Below are 6747 nucleotides of genomic sequence, written 5' to 3'. Positions count from 1 at the left end.
TGCTTTTTTTTTGCTAGGGCTTGAATTGTTGGGGTAGGAGTTTTGATATACCATATCACCTTTTTTTTTGACTCTACATGTTGGCTTTTTTTTGGTTCATTTCTTTATTTTCTTGGCAGCTTTTATAAATAAATCTTCAAAATATTAACTTGTTTGTCTTTTCTTTAGCTAGCATAAAGATTGTTGGGCTCTTATAAGTTGAAGCAATGGCGCTAAGTGTTATCTTATGCCTCACTCTATTTTTTTGCCTCCTTAGTTTTGCACGAATTTTAAATCATATATGTCATTGTGAATTAATTCTAGAGGGGTGGTCCTTTATATTGAATGGAAAGGTAACTTTGTCATTTTAGTTTCAACACATATTTCATATTTATGTGTTGAATCAATATTAAATGTTGACAATAAATTCAAATTCAGAAGTCGTCGCAAAGTATTTTAATTTATATGTCATAAATTAGAACATTCGATCAAATATGCACAATTTATAATTTTATTGTCATTGAAATTACTGGGTACAATCATTACAATCATTTTAAATAGATCGTTCTTCATGTACCCTCTGCCTATGAATTGATCATTTTTTATCAATACATATTTATTGGACTTGAATGCTAGCCTAAAACCAACTTTGGTTAGAGCCAACCTTGACACTAGATTCTTTTGAATGTCGGAAGCATGAAGCACATCAAGTAGTGTCGCTTCTTTATTTGGCATCATCTTCAGTACCACCTTATCAAGACCAACAATGTTGGAAGTTGTAGAATCACCCATGATTAGCTTTCTCCCATTGATAGGGGTATAAGTTGCTGAGCCTTGTCAGAGCAAATATGTCATGTAGCACCAATATCGACCCACTACTGCTTTGGATTGCCCACCAAGTTGGCTTCAAATACAATGCCAATTAGGTCCAATTTTAACATGTCTATTGGCATTGACTTAACTTCGATCATATGCATTCGAGTGACTTTCTTTGGACTTTGACAGTCTTTGACCTTCTGATTCGGTTTTGCCACAGTTGTGGCATGTTCCTTGGAACTTCTTGGCCTTCCCTTGACTCTGCCCTTTGCCAGGATACTTTTTTTTGCTAGTGTTTGGTTCTATCAAATTTGTCTTAGCATATAGACATTTTTATTAATTCTAATTGTTTGCGATTATCTTCTTCAATTTGCAGTCTTACAATCAAATCCTCAAGTTCCATCCTCTTTTGTTTGTGCTTTAGATAATTTTTGAATTTCCTTCATGAAGGTGGGATTTTCTCAATTATCGCAGCAACTTGAAAGGACTCATTCATTGTCATGCCCTTGGCATACAAATTATGTAGGATCAACTGTAACTCTTGGACTTGAGTCATCATAGTTTTGAAATCAATCATTTTGAAGTCTAAGAATTTGCTGACAATGAATTTCTTCAGTTTGGCATCTTCTATTTTGTACTTTCTTTCAAGAGATTCTCATAATTCCTTTGCAGTTATCATTGAACTATACACATTGTAAAACATGTTGTCCAAGCCATTGAGGACATAGTTTCAACATAAGAAGTTACCATGTCCCCAACCATCATATGTCGCCCTCTTCCCTTTATCAGTCTTACCTTGAGATATAGAAGGGCATCTTCATGTAGGAACCTCACAAGGTTTAATGTGGTTAGGTAAAACAAACATCTTTTGTTATCACCTCTTGAAATCAGTACTTGTAAACTTCTCTGATTTCTCGCCATGTGCTGGTGGAACAAGAGTCGTCGATGATGAATCCATCAAGATTACATGACAAATTCATCTTAAACCATTGGTTCGAGTGGTGGTGGTGCAATCTGAGCGTGGGTAGAATAACGGTATAACATCGCTTAGATGAAGTTGAAACTAGAGTTGAATTCTATCTCTTTAAGATGAATTTGTCCTGCACACGATGCTCACGGGATATGATAATTGTCTCCTAAGATACAACAACTTTATCTTATGATAGCAGCACTACAAATCATAAAATTTCCGAATCGAATAAGCTTCTTGAACTTTCCAAATGCAAGTATGGAATGCAATGCTTGCTTACTATAAATTGAATGAATGAAATGAGAATGTGAAAGATTCTATTTATACTTAGTGAAGGGGTAGAGGAACCTTTTGGTTCAATCAAATCTCATCGTTCCAACTTGAATTAGATGATCTAGATTGCACCCCTTGTTAGCAGTTTCGGCAGTTTTAGTAACTGCCCACGCATCCCACTTCGCCTCAGCCACGCACCCCACTTCGGCACTCAACTTCGGCACTTCGTGGAGCCGTGGAGTCGCAGGCCTCAGAGGAAGTCTCTGTGCGAGGTGTGCTTTTCCAGAGAAGGGCGAAGTGTGTGAGGTGCGATTGCGTCCAAATCTTGTAGCCAGCAAAGAGAAGAGGAGAGCCAGTTCGCCGGAGAGAAGAGGAACACCAGTCCGGAGGATTTGGTTTGTGGGAATCTGAGAAATCTTCCGTTGATCGTGATCGTTTCTCCGACGCAAGCTTCCCAATCGAGCAGTCCCAGTAGCCGGAAAAGAAGCACGCTACAACAGGTATGATTTACATTGGTATCAGAGCAAGTAAAATAGATTACCTGTTGTGTTCTGTTTTGGCCGACGAATACACTGTTCTCTGTTCTGTTTTGGCCGACGAAGTGACAACAGCACACTGTGTGCTGTCGCTTCCAGCGAGTCGGCGACTGAGGTCGGTGGCTGGCGTCGGTAGCAAGACAACGAGCGTTGTCTTTTGTCTGTGGCACGGCTGGTGCCGGCGAGGCCGGCACACGCTAGCGCCGGCAGGGCACTGGTGGAGCTGGCGCCGGCAGGACTAGCGCCGGAGGGGATGGCGGAGACGGCAGTGTTATTAGGGCATAGATTTGGGAAAAGAAAAGATCGAACAGAGAGTAGATGGTTCGGCTGGGAAAAGAAAAAAAAGTTTTTTTTTAAAAAAAAAAACAACAAATCAATTAATTAGCATGATGAGTGGGCTGCTGAATTGGGTTGGGCCAATTTTTTTTGATTAATTAAGTTGTCCAATATTAATCCAGCCCAATTTAAAGATAAAAAAAAAGGGCATAGATTTGGGAAAAGAAAAGATCGAACAGAGAGTAGATGGTTCGGCTGGGAAAAGAAAAAAAAGTTTTTTTTAAAAAAAACAACAAATCAATTAATTAGCATGATGAGTGGGCTGCTGAATTGGGTTGGGCCATTTTTTTTTTGATTAATTAAGTTGCCCAATCCAGCCCAATTTAAAGATAAAAAAAAAAGGGGTTTAGGGCACTGGTGGAGCTGGCGCCGGCAGGACTGGTGCCGGAGGGGATGGCAGAGACGGCAGTGTTATTAGGGCATAGATTTGGGAAAAGAAAAGATCGAACAGAGAGTAGATGGTTCGGCTGGGAAAAGAAAAAAGTTTTTTTTTTAAAAAAAAACAACAAATCAATTAATTAGCATGATGAGTGGGCTGCTAAATTGGGTTGGGCCAATTTTTTTTGATTAATTAAGTTGTCCAATATTAATCCAGCCCAATTTAAAGATAAAAAAAAGGGCATAGATTTAGGAAAAGAAAAGATCAAACAGAGAGTAGATGGTTCGGCTGGGAAAAGACACACTTATATAGGTGACCTCCTATCAAGAGTATCCTACCATAATTGACTTTTTCAAGTATAATAGTCATTAAAAGTTTATAACTTAACCTCATCACATGTGGTATGCATTACTTTCCATCCTAGGAATGAGAGGGAAACTAGTCTAAGTGCTCATACAAACTTTCATAATTTCGTTGTCCCATTAAATCAAGATCTTGGGATATTCAATCAACAAGGTTGGGTTACCACTATGAATGTTCTTGTTTGTAAATTTTTAATCTCATTCCTCTTGATATGTAGTATATTTGATCTCTATTCAAATTTTTTATAAATGGATCCACCAAGTTATCTTTTGATTTGACATAATCGATAACGATAACTCCATTTGAGATCAACTGCCTAATAGTATTGTGTCTTCGATGAATATGTCATGACTTACCATTGTACATACTATTTTATGCCCTTGTAGTTGCTTATTGATTATTACAATGTATCATGATGATAGACACTGACTTTTCCCAACATGGGATATCCTCTAAGAAGTTATGAAGTCATTCGACTTCTTTTATAGCTTTATTTAAAGTTATAAACTCGGATTCCATAGTTGAACGAGATATACATGTTTGTTTTATAGATTTCCATGATACTGCCCCACTACCAATGATAAATATATATCCACTAGTGGATTTAAAATTTTTTGTATCAGATATCAAATTTACATCACAATAGTCTTTAGTACCGCTGGATATCTCGTATAATGTAATTCATACTCTAAGGGATATCTTAAATATTTAAGAACCTTTATTAATATTTTCTAATGGTCATCATTTGAATTACTTGTAAATCTACTTAATTTGTTGATCACATAGGAAATATCCGAACGAGTGCAGTTAGTGACATACATCAAGCTGTCAATTATCCTTGAATATTTCAATTGGGATACGAGTTTACCATGGTTCTTAACCAAATGCAAACTTAAGTCTATTGGTGTTCTTACAGGGAAAAGATCACATGCATTAAATTTTCTTAGCATTGTCTCAATATAATGAGTTTGTGAAAGGGCAATTCATTCTAATGTCTTAGTGATCTTAATCCCGAGTGTAATATTCGCTATATCCATATATTTCATATCAAAGTTCTTGGTCAACATCTTCTTAGTAGTCATGATTATATCATGATTACTCCTCATGATGAGCATATTGTCTACATATAAACAGACGACGACAAACGAGTTAGGTGTGTCTTTGATATATATGCATTTGTCTCACTCATTGATTTTAAATCTATTTGACATCATGATTTTTTAAAATTTCTCGTGCCACTGTTTTAGTATTTATTTTAGCCCATACAGTGACTTCACGAGTCTGCACATCTTATTTTCTTGTTCTGGAGTCATAAATTCTTTAGGTTGCTCCATGTATATTTCTTTTTCTAATTCACCATTTAGAAAAGATGTTTTCACATCCATTTGATATATGTCAAGGTTATGTATTGTAGCAATAACAATGAAAACTCGAATGGATGCAATCCTTGTCACTAATGTATATGTATCAAATAAGTCAAAACCTTCATTTTGTTTGAATCCCTTTGCCACAAGTCTTGCCTTGTACTTGTCAATAGTTCCATCAACCTTATATTTTTTCTTTAGGATCCATTTACATCATAAAAGCTTGATTCTAGGTGGAATATTAGCCAATTCCCAAATATGATTTTGCATGATGAAATTTATTTCACTATTGATGGCTTCTTTCCAAAAAGAAGCCTCAAGACTTAATAATGCTTCTCTTATTATCCTTGGTTCATTTCCCAATATGTAAGTTATGAAATCAAGATCAAATGATTTTACTATTTTAGCCCTTTTACTGTTATCTTGGTTCTTCATTATTTCTAAGATTATCCATATTTGCAGTTTCATGAATTCTTTTATTTGAACTTTGTTCTTTCCTCTCTTTGCAAGGAAAGATATTTTCATAAAATATAACATTCCTTGATTATTTTGTTGTTCCAACACATACATCAAGAATTGCTGATTTATGTACTAAAAATCGATATGTAGTCTGACATATCTAATAAAAATACAATTGATTGTCTTTGGTAATATCTTGATTGGCTTTGGCTTAGATACTTCCACCTTAACCAAACACCCCTACACTTTCAGATATTTATAAAAAGGCTTATCATAACTCATAAAGAATTTTATCTTTATTTTTGTGTGACATTTTGTTAAAAATCCGATTTGTCGATAAAATAGCTTCCCTCCACAAATTCTAAATTAAGTCCGAACTTATCAACATAACATTCATTATTTCTTTAAGCGTTCAGTTCTTATGCTTGGCAATTCCATTTGATTGAGGAGAGTAAGGTGCTGTCGTTTAATGAATAATATTGAATTATGTTCAAAGTTCATCAAATTCTCTTCCTCGATCACTTTGAATTATTTTAATTCGTTGACCAAGTTGATTTTTAACTTCATTCTTATAATTTTTGAATGCTTTTAAGGCTTTATCTTTGTCTTTTAATAAATACACATAATAATATATAGTGCAGTCATCAATAAAAGTAACAAAGTATTTTTTTGCCTCCTTAGTCTTGCATGAATTTTAAATCATATATGTCATTGTGAATTAATTCTAGAAGGGTCGCCTTTCTTTCCACTGAATGGAAAGGTAACTTTGTCATTTAGCTTCAACACATATTTCATATTTATATATTGAATTAATATTAAATGTTGGCAATAAATTCAAATTCATAAGTCGTCACAAAGTGTTATAATTTACATGTCCAAATCTAATATGCCATAAATTAAAACACTCAACCAAATAAGCAGAATTTATAATTTTATTGGCATTAAAGTTACTGTATATAATCATATATTCATTTTAAATAGACCGTTCTCCATATACCCTCTGCCTATGAATTGACCATTTTTTATCAATACAAATTTATTGAACTTGAACACTAGCCTGAAACCAACTTTGGTTAAAGTTGACCCTGACACTAGATTCTTTTGAATGTCGAGAGCATGAAGCACATCAAGTAGTGTCACTTTTTTGTCTGACATCATCTTCAGTATCACCTTATCAAGACCAACAATGTTGGAAGTTGTAGAATCGCCCATGATTAGCTTTCTCCCATTGATAGGGGTATAAGTTGAAAGCTGAGCCTTGTCAGAGCAAAT

Source organism: Curcuma longa, chromosome 8 (genome assembly GCF_044706935.1).
Source record: "Curcuma longa cultivar G26 ecotype Majalengka, Jawa Barat chromosome 8, ITB_CL_G26_1.1, whole genome shotgun sequence".
In the NCBI taxonomy this organism is placed as follows: Eukaryota; Viridiplantae; Streptophyta; class Magnoliopsida; order Zingiberales; family Zingiberaceae; genus Curcuma; species Curcuma longa.
This window is presented reverse-complemented; position numbering follows the sequence as displayed.